Raw genomic sequence first — 18,239 nt, forward strand, 5'->3', positions numbered from 1 at the left:
GGGCCTGGGGCTGCCTGCAGTGCCATAGAAGGAACAGGACTTGAATTGCAGTAAGAACCCAAGCCGCCGTCCTCTAGGAGGCACGGTGCCTTCAGTCAGGAGGTCCTGGATGGAATGCGAAGACGAGGGCTACTCTGAGCGCAGCTCCGATTAGGGCAACGCGTAACACCTCCGCGCCATGTGGGACGTGCCAGAACGGTGTGCGTGAACGTGTGCGAGTGCTGAGGAAACCAAGCTGCTCCAAAAGAGAGGGCAGTGCGTTTCCCTACGCTCGGCGTGCAAAGAGGGGCTCTAAAGGGCTACGGGCCTGGATGTTGCTTAGCAGACCCAGGTGCGCCTGGGGTTACTCAGTGTTCCTGCCGGGAACAGGGTGCCCCGGCTAGCCTCCCAGGTGTCCAGAAAGCTGTGCTGCCGTTCAAGGTATGCAGAGCAGAGGCCACCGCCTCCTGGAAACTGCAGCACGCCTCCGCTTCTGCACGGCAAATCAGGGCCTTACTTCCAGGCGTGGGTTCATGCTGGGTGTGCCGGGAGCCACACAGCATGCTAAGATGCCGACTTTCTCCTCGAGCAGAGTGACTTCAGGTACGAGGGCGGGCCTCGCAGTGTTCCAAGCACAGCGTTCTCTCATGGCAGCTCACACAAGGGCCATGACAGAGTCTTCCTGGGCAATTCGCACTCACCAGCCATGTTGTCCTGAGGGCGTTTCGAGGGCTCTGGAGATGTAGCGCTCCTCAAGGAACGCGCAGTGTGTGGTTGCCCAGCACTCAGCACGCACAGGGGTCCTCCGAGGGAATCAACCAATGGACCTCGACGTTGCTCAGCCGGCCCACAGGTGTCTGGAGGCACTCAGTGACCTTGGAGGGAAAATGATGCACGCCCGTGGGGCCTAGGAGTCCCCGGACGTGTACTTCCTTTAAAGCAAAGCGACTAAGATCTCCTGGAAAGAGCTGCATGCCTCCCTTTCTGCACGGCTACTCAGGGCCTAACCTGGAGGCGAGTTCTCACGTTGAGGTTCCCTTTAGCTCTAGAGCCTGTCATGCGGACCGCCACCGCGGCCACGAAAGCCCCTGGTTTAGAGAGAGCAAACTCATAATTTTCCCGGAAGCATTCTTCCAGGGCTCACTGGCCTGTCGGGAGCCGGGAATGTCAGGGAGCGTCAAGGCAGGCATGAATGCCGCCCTCAAAATGGGAAAGCAGGGCTAGTTCCAGCAGGCCCCCGTTTCCATGGGCACACTCAGCGTACATCCCTGTGGTTTCTAACGAGTCCCAAGAGACACCGGTTACCCTGTGTTTCCTTCCCTGAGTCAACTTATCAAAGTAGGGAGTCCCGCATCCAGCGAACTGTCTCAACCAAGGAACGCCGTAGCTGCTCCTCTGGGCCTGGGGCTGCCTGCAGTGCCAAAGAAGGAACAGGACTTGAATTGCAGTAAGAACCCAAGCCGCCGTCCTCTAGGAGGCACGGTGCCTTCAGTCAGGAGGTCCTGGATGGAATGCGAAGACGAGGGTTACTCTGAGCGCAGCTCCGATTAGGGCAACGCGTAACACCTCCGCGCCATGTGGGACGTGCCAGAACGGTGTGCGTGAACGTGTGCGAGTGCTGAGGAAACCAAGCTGCTCCAAAAGAGAGGGCAGTGCGTTTCCCTACGCTCGGCGTGCACAGAGGGGCTCTAAAGGGCTACGGGCCTGGATGTTGCTCAGCAGACCCAGGTGCGCCTGGGGTTACTCAGTGTTCCTGCCGGGAACAGGGTGCCCCGGCTAGCCTCCCAGGTGTCCAGAAAGCTGTGCTGCCGTTCAAGGTATGCAGAGCAGAGGCCACCGCCTCCTGGAAACTGCAGCACGCCTCCGCTTCTGCATGGCAAATCAGGGCCTTACTTCCAGGCGTGGGTTCATGCTGGGTGTGCTGGGAGCCACACAGCATGCTAAGATGCCGACTTTCTCCTCGAGCAGAGTGACTTCAGGTACGAGGGCGGGCCTCGCAGTGTTCCAAGCACAGCGTTCTCTCATGGCAGCTCACACAAGGGCCATGACAGAGTCTTCCTGGGCACTTCGCACTCACCAGCCATGTTGTCCTGAGGGCGTTCCGAGGGCTCTGGAGATGTAGCGCTCCTCAAGGAACGCGCAGTGTGTGGTTGCCCAGCACTCGGCACGTACAGGGGTCCTCCGAGGGAATCAACCAATGGACCTCGACGTTGCTCAGCCGGCCCACAGGTGTCTGGAGGCACTCAGTGACCTTGGAGGGAAAATGATGCACGCCCGTGGGGCCTAGGAGTCCCCGGACGTGTACTTCCTTTAAAGCAAAGCGACTAAGAACTCCTGGAAAGAGCTGCATGTCTCCCTTTCTGCACGGCTACTCAGGGCCTAACCTGGAGGCGAGTTCTCACGTTGAGGTTCCCTTTAGCTCTAGAGCCTGTCATGCGGACCGCCACCGCGGCCACGGAAGCCCCTGGTTTAGAGAGAGCAAACTCATAATTTTCCCCGAAGCATTCTTCCAGGGCTCACTGGCCTGTCGGGAGCCAGGAATGTCAGGGAGCGTCAAGGCAGGCATGAATGCCGCCCTCAAAATGGGAAAGCAGGGCTAGTTCCAGCAGGCCCCCGTTTCCATGGGCACACTCAGCGTACATCCCTGTGGTTTCTAACGAGTCCCAAGAGACACCGGTTACCCTGTGTTTCCTTCCCTGAGTCAACTTATCGAAGTAGGGAGTCCCGCATCCAGCGAACTGTCTCAACCAAGGAACGCCGTAGCTGCTCCTCTGGGCCTGGGGCTGCCTGCAGTGCCAAAGAAGGAACAGGACTTGAATTGCAGTAAGAACCCAAGCCGCCGTCCTCTAGGAGGCACGGTGCCTTCAGTCAGGAGGTCCTGGATGGAATGCGAAGACGAGGGTTACTCTGAGCGCAGCTCCGATTAGGGCAACGCGTAACACCTCCGCGCCATGTGGGACGTGCCAGAACGGTGTGCGTGAACGTGTGCGAGTGCTGAGGAAACCAAGCTGCTCCAAAAGAGAGGGCAGTGCGTTTCCCTACGCTCGGCGTGCAAAGAGGGGCTCTAAAGGGCTACGGGCCTGGATGTTGCTTAGCAGACCCAGGTGCGCCTGGGGTTTCTCAGTGTTCCTGCCGGGAACAGGGTGCCCCGGCTAGCCTCCCAGGTGTCCAGAAAGCTGTGCTGCCGTTCAAGGTATGCAGAGCAGAGGCCACCGCCTCCTGGAAACTGCAGCACGCCTCCGCTTCTGCACGGCAAATCAGGGCCTTACTTCCAGGCGTGGGTTCATGCTGGGTGTGCCGGGAGCCACACAGCATGCTAAGATGCCGACTTTCTCCTCGAGCAGAGTGACTTCAGGTACGAGGGCGGGCCTCGCAGTGTTCCAAGCACAGCGTTCTCTCATGGCAGCTCACACAAGGGCCATGACAGAGTCTTCCTGGGCAATTCGCACTCACCAGCCATGTTGTCCTGAGGGCGTTTCGAGGGCTCTGGAGATGTAGCGCTCCTCAAGGAACGCGCAGTGTGTGGTTGCCCAGCACTCAGCACGCACAGGGGTCCTCCGAGGGAATCAACCAATGGACCTCGACGTTGCTCAGCCGGCCCACAGGTGTCTGGAGGCACTCAGTGACCTTGGAGGGAAAATGATGCACGCCCGTGGGGCCTAGGAGTCCCCGGACGTGTACTTCCTTTAAAGCAAAGCGACTAAGATCTCCTGGAAAGAGCTGCATGCCTCCCTTTCTGCACGGCTACTCAGGGCCTAACCTGGAGGCGAGTTCTCACGTTGAGGTTCCCTTTAGCTCTAGAGCCTGTCATGCGGACCGCCACCGCGGCCACGGAAGCCCCTGGTTTAGAGAGAGCAAACTCATAATTTTCCCCGAAGCATTCTTCCAGGGCTCACTGGCCTGTCGGGAGCCGGGAATGTCAGGGAGCGTCAAGGCAGGCATGAATGCCGCCCTCAAAATGGGAAAGCAGGGCTAGTTCCAGCAGGCCCCCGTTTCCATGGGCACACTCAGCGTACATCCCTGTGGTTTCTAACGAGTCCCAAGAGACACCGGTTACCCTGTGTTTCCTTCCCTGAGTCAACTTATCAAAGTAGGGAGTCCCGCATCCAGCGAACTGTCTCAACCAAGGAACGCCGTAGCTGCTCCTCTGGGCCTGGGGCTGCCTGCAGTGCCAAAGAAGGAACAGGACTTGAATTGCAGTAAGAACCCAAGCCGCCGTCCTCTAGGAGGCACGGTGCCTTCAGTCAGGAGGTCCTGGATGGAATGCGAAGACGAGGGTTACTCTGAGCGCAGCTCCGATTAGGGCAACGCGTAACACCTCCGCGCCATGTGGGACGTGCCAGAACGGTGTGCGTGAACGTGTGCGAGTGCTGAGGAAACCAAGCTGCTCCAAAAGAGAGGGCAGTGCGTTTCCCTACGCTCGGCGTGCACAGAGGGGCTCTAAAGGGCTACGGGCCTGGATGTTGCTTAGCAGACCCAGGTGCGCCTGGGGTTACTCAGTGTTCCTGCCGGGAACAGGGTGCCCCGGCTAGCCTCCCAGGTGTCCAGAAAGCTGTGCTGCCGTTCAAGGTATGCAGAGCAGAGGCCACCGCCTCCTGGAAACTGCAGCACGCCTCCGCTTCTGCTTGGCAAATCAGGGCCTTACTTCCAGGCGTGGGTTCATGCTGGGTGTGCTGGGAGCCACACAGCATGCTAAGATGCCGACTTTCTCCTCGAGCAGAGTGACTTCAGGTACGAGGGCGGGCCTCGCAGTGTTCCAAGCACAGTGTTCTCTCATGGCAGCTCACACAAGGGCCATGACATAGTCTTCCTGGGCACTTCGCACTCACCAGCCATGTTGTCCTGAGGGCGTTCCGAGGGCTCTGGAGATGTAGCGCTCCTCAAGGAACGCGCAGTGTGTGGTTGCCCAGCACTCGGCACGTACAGGGGTCCTCCGAGGGAATCAACCAATGGACCTCGACGTTGCTCAGCCGGCCCACAGGTGTCTGGAGGCACTCAGTGACCTTGGAGGGAAAATGATGCACGCCCGTGGGGCCTAGGAGTCCCCGGACGTGTACTTCCTTTAAAGCAAAGCGACTAAGAACTCCTGGAAAGAGCTGCATGCCTCCCTTTCTGCACGGCTACTCAGGGCCTAACCTGGAGGCGAGTTCTCACGTTGAGGTTCCCTTTAGCTCTAGAGCCTGTCATGCGGACCGCCACCGCGGCCACGGAAGCCCCTGGTTTAGAGAGAGCAAACTCATAATTTTCCCCGAAGCATTCTTCCAGGGCTCACTGGCCTGTCGGGAGCCGGGAATGTCAGGGAGCGTCAAGGCAGGCATGAATGCCGCCCTCAAAATGGGAAAGCAGGGCTAGTTCCAGCAGGCCCCCGTTTCCATGGGCACACTCAGCGTACATCCCTGTGGTTTCTAACGAGTCCCAAGAGACACCGGTTACCCTGTGTTTCCTTCCCTGAGTCAACTTATCGAAGTAGGGAGTCCCGCATCCAGCGAACTGTCTCAACCAAGGAACGCCGTAGCTGCTCCTCTGGGCCTGGGGCTGCCTGCAGTGCCAAAGAAGGAACAGGACTTGAATTGCAGTAAGAACCCAAGCCGCCGTCCTCTAGGAGGCACGGTGCCTTCAGTCAGGAGGTCCTGGATGGAATGCGAAGACGAGGGTTACTCTGAGCGCAGCTCCGATTAGGGCAACGCGTAACACCTCCGCGCCATGTGGGACGTGCCAGAACGGTGTGCGTGAACGTGTGCGAGTGCTGAGGAAACCAAGCTGCTCCAAAAGAGAGGGCAGTGCGTTTCCCTACGCTCGGCATGCACAGAGGGGCTCTAAAGGGCTACGGGCCTGGATGTTGCTTAGCAGACCCAGGTGCGCCTGGGGTTTCTCAGTGTTCCTGCCGGGAACAGGGTGCCCCGGCTAGCCTCCCAGGTGTCCAGAAAGCTGTGCTGCCGTTCAAGGTATGCAGAGCAGAGGCCACCGCCTCCTGGAAACTGCAGCACGCCTCCGCTTCTGCACGGCAAATCAGGGCCTTACTTCCAGGCGTGGGTTCATGCTGGGTGTGCCGGGAGCCACACAGCATGCTAAGATGCCGACTTTCTCCTCGAGCAGAGTGACTTCAGGTACGAGGGCGGGCCTCGCAGTGTTCCAAGCACAGCGTTCTCTCATGGCAGCTCACACAAGGGCCATGACAGAGTCTTCCTGGGCAATTCGCACTCACCAGCCATGTTGTCCTGAGGGCGTTTCGAGGGCTCTGGAGATGTAGCGCTCCTCAAGGAACGCGCAGTGTGTGGTTGCCCAGCACTCAGCACGCACAGGGGTCCTCCGAGGGAATCAACCAATGGACCTCGACGTTGCTCAGCCGGCCCACAGGTGTCTGGAGGCACTCAGTGACCTTGGAGGGAAAATGATGCACGCCCGTGGGGCCTAGGAGTCCCCGGACGTGTACTTCCTTTAAAGCAAAGCGACTAAGATCTCCTGGAAAGAGCTGCATGCCTCCCTTTCTGCACGGCTACTCAGGGCCTAACCTGGAGGCGAGTTCTCACGTTGAGGTTCCCTTTAGCTCTAGAGCCTGTCATGCGGACCGCCACCGCGGCCACGGAAGCCCCTGGTTTAGAGAGAGCAAACTCATAATTTTCCCCGAAGCATTCTTCCAGGGCTCACTGGCCTGTCGGGAGCCGGGAATGTCAGGGAGCGTCAAGGCAGGCATGAATGCCGCCCTCAAAATGGGAAAGCAGGGCTAGTTCCAGCAGGCCCCCGTTTCCATGGGCACACTCAGCGTACATCCCTGTGGTTTCTAACGAGTCCCAAGAGACACCGGTTACCCTGTGTTTCCTTCCCTGAGTCAACTTATCAAAGTAGGGAGTCCCGCATCCAGCGAACTGTCTCAACCAAGGAACGCCGTAGCTGCTCCTCTGGGCCTGGGGCTGCCTGCAGTGCCAAAGAAGGAACAGGACTTGAATTGCAGTAAGAACCCAAGCCGCCGTCCTCTAGGAGGCACGGTGCCTTCAGTCAGGAGGTCCTGGATGGAATGCGAAGACGAGGGTTACTCTGAGCGCAGCTCCGATTAGGGCAACGCGTAACACCTCCGCGCCATGTGGGACGTGCCAGAACGGTGTGCGTGAACGTGTGCGAGTGCTGAGGAAACCAAGCTGCTCCAAAAGAGAGGGCAGTGCGTTTCCCTACGCTCGGCGTGCACAGAGGGGCTCTAAAGGGCTACGGGCCTGGATGTTGCTTAGCAGACCCAGGTGCGCCTGGGGTTACTCAGTGTTCCTGCCGGGAACAGGGTGCCCCGGCTAGCCTCCCAGGTGTCCAGAAAGCTGTGCTGCCGTTCAAGGTATGCAGAGCAGAGGCCACCGCCTCCTGGAAACTGCAGCACGCCTCCGCTTCTGCTTGGCAAATCAGGGCCTTACTTCCAGGCGTGGGTTCATGCTGGGTGTGCTGGGAGCCACACAGCATGCTAAGATGCCGACTTTCTCCTCGAGCAGAGTGACTTCAGGTACGAGGGCGGGCCTCGCAGTGTTCCAAGCACAGTGTTCTCTCATGGCAGCTCACACAAGGGCCATGACATAGTCTTCCTGGGCACTTCGCACTCACCAGCCATGTTGTCCTGAGGGCGTTCCGAGGGCTCTGGAGATGTAGCGCTCCTCAAGGAACGCGCAGTGTGTGGTTGCCCAGCACTCGGCACGTACAGGGGTCCTCCGAGGGAATCAACCAATGGACCTCGACGTTGCTCAGCCGGCCCACAGGTGTCTGGAGGCACTCAGTGACCTTGGAGGGAAAATGATGCACGCCCGTGGGGCCTAGGAGTCCCCGGACGTGTACTTCCTTTAAAGCAAAGCGACTAAGAACTCCTGGAAAGAGCTGCATGCCTCCCTTTCTGCACGGCTACTCAGGGCCTAACCTGGAGGCGAGTTCTCACGTTGAGGTTCCCTTTAGCTCTAGAGCCTGTCATGCGGACCGCCACCGCGGCCACGGAAGCCCCTGGTTTAGAGAGAGCAAACTCATAATTTTCCCCGAAGCATTCTTCCAGGGCTCACTGGCCTGTCGGGAGCCGGGAATGTCAGGGAGCGTCAAGGCAGGCATGAATGCCGCCCTCAAAATGGGAAAGCAGGGCTAGTTCCAGCAGGCCCCCGTTTCCATGGGCACACTCAGCGTACATCCCTGTGGTTTCTAACGAGTCCCAAGAGACACCGGTTACCCTGTGTTTCCTTCCCTGAGTCAACTTATCGAAGTAGGGAGTCCCGCATCCAGCGAACTGTCTCAACCAAGGAACGCCGTAGCTGCTCCTCTGGGCCTGGGGCTGCCTGCAGTGCCAAAGAAGGAACAGGACTTGAATTGCAGTAAGAACCCAAGCCGCCGTCCTCTAGGAGGCACGGTGCCTTCAGTCAGGAGGTCCTGGATGGAATGCGAAGACGAGGGTTACTCTGAGCGCAGCTCCGATTAGGGCAACGCGTAACACCTCCGTGCCATGTGGGACGTGCCAGAACGGTGTGCGTGAACGTGTGCGAGTGCTGAGGAAACCAAGCTGCTCCAAAAGAGAGGGCAGTGCGTTTCCCTACGCTCGGCATGCACAGAGGGGCTCTAAAGGGCTACGGGCCTGGATGTTGCTCAGCAGACCCAGGTGCGCCTGGGGTTACTCAGTGTTCCTGCCGGGAACAGGGTGCCCCGGCTAGCCTCCCAGGTGTCCAGAAAGCTGTGCTGCCGTTCAAGGTATGCAGAGCAGAGGCCACCGCCTCCTGGAAACTGCAGCACGCCTCCGCTTCTGCACGGCAAATCAGGGCCTTACTTCCAGGCGTGGGTTCATGCTGGGTGTGCCGGGAGCCACACAGCATGCTAAGATGCCGACTTTCTCCTCGAGCAGAGTGACTTCAGGTACGAGGGCGGGCCTCGCAGTGTTCCAAGCACAGTGTTCTCTCATGGCAGCTCACACAAGGGCCATGACAGAGTCTTCCTGGGCACTTCGCACTCACCAGCCATGTTGTCCTGAGGGCGTTCCGAGGGCTCTGGAGATGTAGCGCTCCTCAAGGAACGCGCAGTGTGTGGTTGCCCAGCACTCGGCACGCACAGGGTTCCTCCGAGGGAATCAACCAATGGACCTCGACGTTGCTCAGCCGGCCCACAGGTGTCTGGAGGCACTCAGTGACCTTGGAGGGAAAATGATGCACGCCCGTGGGGCCTAGGAGTCCCCGGACGTGTACTTCCTTTAAAGCAAAGCGACTAAGAACTCCTGGAAAGAGCTGCATGCCTCCCTTTCTGCACGGCTACTCAGGGCCTAACCTGGAGGCGAGTTCTCACGTTGAGGTTCCCTTTAGCTCTAGAGCCTGTCATGCGGACCGCCACCGCGGCCACGGAAGCCCCTGGTTTAGAGAGAGCAAACTCATAATTTTCCCCGAAGCATTCTTCCAGGGCTCACTGGCCTGTCGGGAGCCGGGAATGTCAGGGAGCGTCAAGGCAGGCATGAATGCCGCCCTCAAAATGGGAAAGCAGGGCTAGTTCCAGCAGGCCCCCGTTTCCATGGGCACACTCAGCGTACATCCCTGTGGTTTCTAACGAGTCCCAAGAGACACCGGTTACCCTGTGTTTCCTTCCCTGAGTCAACTTATCGAAGTAGGGAGTCCCGCATCCAGCGAACTGTCTCAACCAAGGAACGCCGTAGCTGCTCCTCTGGGCCTGGGGCTGCCTGCAGTGCCAAAGAAGGAACAGGACTTGAATTGCAGTAAGAACCCAAGCCGCCGTCCTCTAGGAGGCACGGTGCCTTCAGTCAGGAGGTCCTGGATGGAATGCAAAGACGAGGGTTACTCTGAGCGCAGCTCCGATTAGGGCAACGCGTAACACCTCCGCGCCATGTGGGACATGCCAGAACGGTGTGCGTGAACGTGTGCGAGTGCTGAGGAAACCAAGCTGCTCCAAAAGAGAGGGCAGTGCGTTTCCCTACGCTCGGCGTGCACAGAGGGGCTCTAAAGGGCTACGGGCCTGGATGTTGCTCAGCAGACCCAGGTGCGCCTGGGGTTACTCAGTGTTCCTGCCGGGAACAGGGTGCCCCGGCTAGCCTCCCAGGTGTCCAGAAAGCTGTGCTGCCGTTCAAGGTATGCAGAGCAGAGGCCACCGCCTCCTGGAAACTGCAGCATGCCTCCGCTTCTGCACGGCAAATCAGGGCCTTACTTCCAGGCGTGGGTTCATGCTGGGTGTGCCGGGAGCCACACAGCATGCTAAGATGCCGACTTTCTCCTCGAGCAGAGTGACTTCAGGTACGAGGGCGGGCCTCGCAGTGTTCCAAGCACAGTGTTCTCTCATGACAGCTCACACAAGGGCCATGACAGAGTCTTCCTGGGCACTTCGCACTCACTAGCCATGTTGTCCTGAGGGCGTTTCGAGGGCTCTGGAGATGTAGCGCTCCTCAAGGAACGCGCAGTGTGTGGTTGCCCAGCACTCGGCACGCACAGGGGTCCTCCGAGGGAATCAACCAATGGACCTCGACGTTGCTCAGCCGGCCCACAGGTGTCTGGAGGCACTCAGTGACCTTGGAGGGAAAATGATGCACGCCCGTGGGGCCTAGGAGTCCCCGGACGTGTACTTCCTTTAAAGCAAAGCGACTAAGAACTCCTGGAAAGAGCTGCATGCCTCCCTTTCTGCACGGCTACTCAGGGCCTAACCTGGAGGCGAGTTCTCACGTTGAGGTTCCCTTTAGCTCTAGAGCCTGTCATGCGGACCGCCACCGCAGCCACGGAAGCCCCTGGTTTAGAGAGAGCAAACTCATAATTTTCCCCGAAGCATTCTTCCAGGGCTCACTGGCCTGTCGGGAGCCGGGAATGTCAGGGAGCGTCAAGGCAGGCATGAATGCCGCCCTCAAAATGGGAAAGCAGGGCTAGTTCCAGCAGGCCCCCGTTTCCATGGGCACACTCAGCGTACATCCCTGTGGTTTCTAACGAGTCCCAAGAGACACCGGTTACCCTGTGTTTCCTTCCCTGAGTCAACTTATCGAAGTAGGGAGTCCCGCATCCAGCGAACTGTCTCAACCAAGGAACGCCGTAGCTGCTCCTCTGGGCCTGGGGCTGCCTGCAGTGCCAAAGAAGGAACAGGACTTGAATTGCAGTAAGAACCCAAGCCGCCGTCCTCTAGGAGGCAAGGTGCCTTCAGTCAGGAGGTCCTGGATGGAATGCGAAGACGAGGGTTACTCTGAGCGCAGCTCCGATTAGGGCAACGCGTAAGACCTCCGCGCCATGTGGGACATGCCAGAACGGTGTGCGTGAACGTGTGCGAGTGCTGAGGAAACCAAGCTGCTCCAAAAGAGAGGGCAGTGCGTTTCCCTACGCTCGGCGTGCACAGAGGGCCTCTAAAGGGCTACGGGCCTGGATGTTGCTCAGCAGACCCAGGTGCGCCTGGGGTTACTCAGTGTTCCTGCCGAGAACAGGGTGCCCCGGCTAGCCTCCCAGGTGTCCAGAAAGCTGTGCTGCCGTTCAAGGTATGCAGAGCAGAGGCCACCGCCTCCTGGAAACTGCAGCACGCCTCCGCTTCTGCACGGCAAATCAGGGCCTTACTTCCAGACGTGGGTTCATGCTGGGTGTGCCGGGAGCCACACAGCATGCTAAGATGCCGACTTTCTCCTCGAGCAGAGTGACTTCAGGTACGAGGGCGGGCCTCGCAGTGTTCCAAGCACAGTGTTCTCTCATGGCAGCTCACACAAGGGCCATGACAGAGTCTTCCTGGGCACTTCGCACTCACCAGCCATGTTGTCCTGAGGGCGTTTCGAGGGCTCTGGAGATGTAGCGCTCCTCAAGGAACGCGCAGTGTGTGGTTGCCCAGCACTCGGCACGCACAGGGGTCCTCCGAGGGAATCAACCAATGGACCTCGACGTTGCTCAGCCGGCCCACAGGTGTCTGGAGGCACTCAGTGACCTTGGAGGGAAAATGATGCACGCCCGTGGGGCCTAGGAGTCCCCGGACGTGTACTTCCTTTAAAGCAAAGCGACTAAGAACTCCTGGAAAGAGCTGCATGCCTCCCTTTCTGCACGGCTACTCAGGGCCTAACCTGGAGGCGAGTTCTCACGTTGAGGTTCCCTTTAGCTCTAGAGCCTGTCATGCGGACCGCCACCGCGGCCACGGAAGCCCCTGGTTTAGAGAGAGCAAACTCATAATTTTCCCCGAAGCATTCTTCCAGGGCTCACTGGCCTGTCGGGAGCCGGGAATGTCAGGGAGCGTCAAGGCAGGCATGAATGCCGCCCTCAAAATGGGAAAGCAGGGCTAGTTCCAGCAGGCCCCCGTTTCCATGGGCACACTCAGCGTACATCCCTGTGGTTTCTAACGAGTCCCAAGAGACACCGGTTACCCTGTGTTTCCTTCCCTGAGTCAACTTATCAAAGTAGGGAGTCCCGCATCCAGCGAACTGTCTCAACCAAGGAACGCCGTAGCTGCTCCTCTGGGCCTGGGGCTGCCTGCAGTGCCAAAGAAGGAACAGGACTTGAATTGCAGTAAGAACCCAAGCCGCCGTCCTCTAGGAGGCACGGTGCCTTCAGTCAGGAGGTCCTGGATGGAATGCGAAGACGAGGGTTACTCTGAGCGCAGCTCCGATTAGGGCAACGCGTAACACCTCCGCGCCATGTGGGACGTGCCAGAACGGTGTGCGTGAACGTGTGCGAGTGCTGAGGAAACCAAGCTGCTCCAAAAGAGAGGGCAGTGCGTTTCCCTACGCTCGGCGTGCACAGAGGGGCTCTAAAGGGCTACGGGCCTGGATGTTGCTCAGCAGACCCAGGTGCGCCTGGGGTTACTCAGTGTTCCTGCCGGGAACAGGGTGCCCCGGCTAGCCTCCCAGGTGTCCAGAAAGCTGTGCTGCCGTTCAAGGTATGCAGAGCAGAGGCCACCGCCTCCTGGAAACTGCAGCACGCCTCCGCTTCTGCACGGCAAATCAGGGCCTTACTTCCAGGCGTGGGTTCATGCTGGGTGTGCCGGGAGCCACACAGCATGCTAAGATGCCGACTTTCTCCTCGAGCAGAGTGACTTCAGGTACGAGGGCGGGCCTCGCAGTGTTCCAAGCACAGTGTTCTCTCATGGCAGCTCACACAAGGGCCATGACAGAGTCTTCCTGGGCACTTCGCACTCACCAGCCATGTTGTCCTGAGGGCGTTCCGAGGGCTCTGGAGATGTAGCGCTCCTCAAGGAACGCGCAGTGTGTGGTTGCCCAGCACTCGGCATGCACAGGGGTCCTCCGAGGGAATCAACCAATGGACCTCGACGTTGCTCAGCCGGCCCACAGGTGTCTGGAGGCACTCAGTGACCTTGGAGGGAAAATGATGCACGCCCGTGGGGCCTAGGAGTCCCCGGACGTGTACTTCCTTTAAAGCAAAGCGACTAAGAACTCCTGGAAAGAGCTGCATGCCTCCCTTTCTGCACGGCTACTCAGGGCCTAACCTGGAGGCGAGTTCTCACGTTGAGGTTCCCTTTAGCTCTAGAGCCTGTCATGCGGACCGCCACCGCGGCCACGGAAGCCCCTGGTTTAGAGAGAGCAAACTCATAATTTTCCCCGAAGCATTCTTCCAGGGCTCACTGGCCTGTCGGGAGCCGGGAATGTCAGGGAGCGTCAAGGCAGGCATGAATGCCGCCCTCAAAATGGGAAAGCAGGGCTAGTTCCAGCAGGCCCCCGTTTCCATGGGCACACTCAGCGTACATCCCTGTGGTTTCTAACGAGTCCCAAGAGACACCGGTTACCCTGTGTTTCCTTCCCTGAGTCAACTTATCGAAGTAGGGAGTCCCGCATCCAGCGAACTGTCTCAACCAAGGAACGCCGTAGCTGCTCCTCTGGGCCTGGGGCTGCCTGCAGTGCCAAAGAAGGAACAGGACTTGAATTGCAGTAAGAACCCAAGCCGCCGTCCTCTAGGAGGCACGGTGCCTTCAGTCAGGAGGTCCTGGATGGAATGCAAAGACGAGGGTTACTCTGAGCGCAGCTCCGATTAGGGCAACGCGTAACACCTCCGCGCCATGTGGGACATGCCAGAACGGTGTGCGTGAACGTGTGCGAGTGCTGAGGAAACCAAGCTGCTCCAAAAGAGAGGGCAGTGCGTTTCCCTACGCTCGGCGTGCACAGAGGGGCTCTAAAGGGCTACGGGCCTGGATGTTGCTCAGCAGACCCAGGTGCGCCTGGGGTTACTCAGTGTTCCTGCCGGGAACAGGGTGCCCCGGCTAGCCTCCCAGGTGTCCAGAAAGCTGTGCTGCCGTTCAAGGTATGCAGAGCAGAGGCCACCGCCTCCTGGAAACTGCAGCATGCCTCCGCTTCTGCACGGCAAATCAGGGCCTTACTTCCAGGCGTGGGTTCATGCTGGGTGTGCCGGGATCCACACAGCATGCTAAGATGCCGACTTTCTCCTCGAGCAGAGTGACTTCAGGTACGAGGGCGGGCCTCGCAGTGTTCCAAGCACAGTGTTCTCTCATGGCAGCTCACACAAGGGCCATGACAGAGTCTTCCTGGGCACTTCGCACTCACCAGCCATGTTGTCCTGAGGGCGTTTCGAGGGCTCTGGAGATGTAGCGCTCCTCAAGGAACGCGCAGTGTGTGGTTGCCCAGCACTCGGCACGCACAGGGGTCCTCCGAGGGAATCAACCAATGGACCTCGACGTTGCTCAGCCGGCCCACAGGTGTCTGGAGGCACTCAGTGACCTTGGAGGGAAAATGATGCACGCCCGTGGGGCCTAGGAGTCCCCGGACGTGTACTTCCTTTAAAGCAAAGCGACTAAGAACTCCTGGAAAGAGCTGCATGCCTCCCTTTCTGCACGGCTACTCAGGGCCTAACCTGGAGGCGAGTTCTCACGTTGAGGTTCCCTTTAGCTCTAGAGCCTGTCATGCGGAGCGCCACCGCGGCCACGGAAGCCCCTGGTTTAGAGACAGCAAACTCATAATTTTCCCCGAAGCATTCTTCCAGGGCTCACTGGCCTGTCGGGAGCCAGGAATGTCAGGGAGCGTCAAGGCAGGCATGAATGCCGCCCTCAAAATGGGAAAGCAGGGCTAGTTCCAGCAGGCCCCCGTTTCCATGGGCACACTCAGCGTACATCCCTGTGGTTTCTAACGAGTCCCAAGAGACACCGGTTACCCTGTGTTTCCTTCCCTGAGTCAAATTATCGAAGTAGGGAGTCCCGCATCCAGCGAACTGTCTCAACCAAGGAACGCCGTAGCTGCTCCTCTGGGCCTGGGGCTGCCTGCAGTGCCAAAGAAGGAACAGGACTTGAATTGCAGTAAGAACCCAAGCCGCCGTCCTCTAGGAGGCACGGTGCCTTCAGTCAGGAGGTCCTGGATGGAATGCGAAGACGAGGGTTACTCTGAGCGCAGCTCCGATTAGGGCAACGCGTAACACCTCCGCGCCATGTGGGACGTGCCAGAACGGTGTGCGTGAACGTGTGCGATGAGGAAACCAAGCTGCTCCAAAAGAGAGGGCAGTGCGTTTCCCTACGCTCGGCATGCACAGAGGGGCTCTAAAGGGCTACAGGCCTGGATGTTGCTCAGCAGACCCAGGTGCGCCTGGGGTTACTCAGTGTTCCTGCCGGGAACAGGGTGCCCCGGCTAGCCTCCCAGGTGTCCAGAAAGCTGTGCTGCCGTTCAAGGTATGCAGAGCAGAGGCCACCGCCTCCTGGAAACTGCAGCACGCCTCCGCTTCTGCACGGCAAATCAGGGCCTTACTTCCAGGCGTGGGTTCATGCTGGGTGTGCCGGGAGCCACACAGCATGCTAAGATGCCGACTTTCTCCTCGAGCAGAGTGACTTCAGGTACGAGGGCGGGCCTCGCAGTGTTCCAAGCACAGCGTTCTCTCATGGCAGCTCACACAAGGGCCATGACAGAGTCTTCCTGGGCACTTCGCACTCACCAGCCATGTTGTCCTGAGGGCGTTCCGAGGGCTCTGGAGATGTAGCGCTCCTCAAGGAACGCGCAGTGTGTGGTTGCCCAGCACTCGGCACGCACAGGGGTCCTCCGAGGGAATCAACCAATGGACCTCGACGTTGCTCAGCCAGCCCACAGGTGTCTGGAGGCACTCAGTGACCTTGGAGGGAAAATGATGCACGCCCGTGGGGCCTAGGAGTCCCCGGACGTGTACTTCCTTTAAAGCAAAGCGACTAAGAACTCCTGGAAAGAGCTGCATGCCTCCCTTTCTGCACGGCTACTCAGGGCCTAACCTGGAGGCGAGTTCTCACGTTGAGGTTCCCTTTAGCTCTAGAGCCTGTCATGCGGACCGCCACCGCGGCCACGGAAGCCCCTGGTTTAGAGAGAGCAAACTCATAATTTTCCCCGAAGCATTCTTCCAGGGCTCACTGGCCTGTCGGGAGCCGGGAATGTCAGGGAGCGTCAAGGCAGGCATGAATGCCGCCCTCAAAATGGGAAAGCAGGGCTAGTTCCAGCAGGCCCCCGTTTCCATGGGCACACTCAGCGTACATCCCTGTGGTTTCTAACGAGTCCCAAGAGACACCGGTTACCCTGTGTTTCCTTCCCTGAGTCAACTTATCGAAGTAGGGAGTCCCGCATCCAGCGAACTGTCTCAACCAAGGAACGCCGTAGCTGCTCCTCTGGGCCTGGGGCTGCCTGCAGTGCCAAAGAAGGAACAGGACTTGAATTGCAGTAAGAACCCAAGCCGCCGTCCTCTAGGAGGCACGGTGCCTTCAGTCAGGAGGTCCTGGATGGAATGCGAAGACGAGGGTTACTCTGAGCGCAGCTCCGATTAGGGCAACGCGTAACACCTCCGCGCCATGTGGGACATGCCAGAACGGTGTGCGTGAACGTGTGCGAGTGCTGAGGAAACCAAGCTGCTCCAAAAGAGAGGGCAGTGCGTTTCCCTACGCTCGGCGTGCACAGAGGGCCTCTAAAGGGCTACGGGCCTGGATGTTGCTCAGCAGACCCAGGTGCGCCTGGGGTTACTCAGTGTTCCTGCCGGGAACAGGGTGCCCCGGCTAGCCTCCCAGGTGTCCAGAAAGCTGTGCTGCCGTTCAAGGTATGCAGAGCAGAGGCCACCGCCTCCTGGAAACTGCAGCACGCCTCCGCTTCTGCACGGCAAATCAGGGCCTTACTTCCAGGCGTGGGTTCATGCTGGGTGTGCCGGGAGCCACACAGCATGCTAAGATGCCGACTTTCTCCTCGAGCAGAGTGACTTCAGGTACGAGGGCGGGCCTCGCAGTGTTCCAAGCACAGTGTTCTCTCATGGCAGCTCACACAAGGGCCATGACAGAGTCTTCCTGGGCACTTCGCACTCACCAGCCATGTTGTCCTGAGGGCGTTTCGAGGGCTCTGGAGATGTAGCGCTCCTCAAGGAACGCGCAGTGTGTGGTTGCCCAGCACTCGGCACGCACAGGGGTCCTCCGAGGGAATCAACCAATGGACCTCGACGTTGCTCAGCCGGCCCACAGGTGTCTGGAGGCACTCAGTGACCTTGGAGGGAAAATGATGCACGCCCGTGGGGCCTAGGAGTCCCCGGACGTGTACTTCCTTTAAAGCAAAGCGACTAAGAACTCCTGGAAAGAGCTGCATGCCTCCCTTTCTGCACGGCTACTCAGGGCCTAACCTGGAGGCGAGTTCTCACGTTGAGGTTCCCTTTAGCTCTAGAGCCTGTCATGCGGACCGCCACCGCGGCCACGGAAGCCCCTGGTTTAGAGAGAGCAAACTCATAATTTTCCCCGAAGCATTCTTCCAGGGCTCACTGGCCTGTCGGGAGCCAGGAATGTCAGGGAGCGTCAAGGCAGGCATGAATGCCGCCCTCAAAATGGGAAAGCAGGGCTAGTTCCAGCAGGCCCCCGTTTCCATGGGCACACTCAGCGTACATCCCTGTGGTTTCTAACGAGTCCCAAGAGACACCGGTTACCCTGTGTTTCCTTCCCTGAGTCAACTTATCAAAGTAGGGAGTCCCGCATCCAGCGAACTGTCTCAACCAAGGAACGCCGTAGCTGCTCCTCTGGGCCTGGGGCTGCCTGCAGTGCCAAAGAAGGAACAGGACTTGAATTGCAGTAAGAACCCAAGCCGCCGTCCTCTAGGAGGCACGGTGCCTTCAGTCAGGAGGTCCTGGATGGAATGCGAAGACGAGGGTTACTCTGAGCGCAGCTCCGATTAGGGCAACGCGTAAGACCTCCGCGCCATGTGGGACGTGCCAGAACGGTGTACGTGAACGTGTGCGAGTGCTGAGGAAACCAAGCTGCTCCAAAAGAGAGGGCAGTGCGTTTCCCTACGCTCGGCGTGCACAGAGGGGCTCTAAAGGGCTACGGGCCTGGATGTTGCTTAGCAGACCCAGGTGCGCCTGGGGTTACTCAGTGTT

This window comes from Stenella coeruleoalba, assembly GCF_951394435.1.
Source record: "Stenella coeruleoalba genome assembly, chromosome: 16".
In the NCBI taxonomy this organism is placed as follows: domain Eukaryota; kingdom Metazoa; phylum Chordata; class Mammalia; order Artiodactyla; family Delphinidae; genus Stenella; species Stenella coeruleoalba.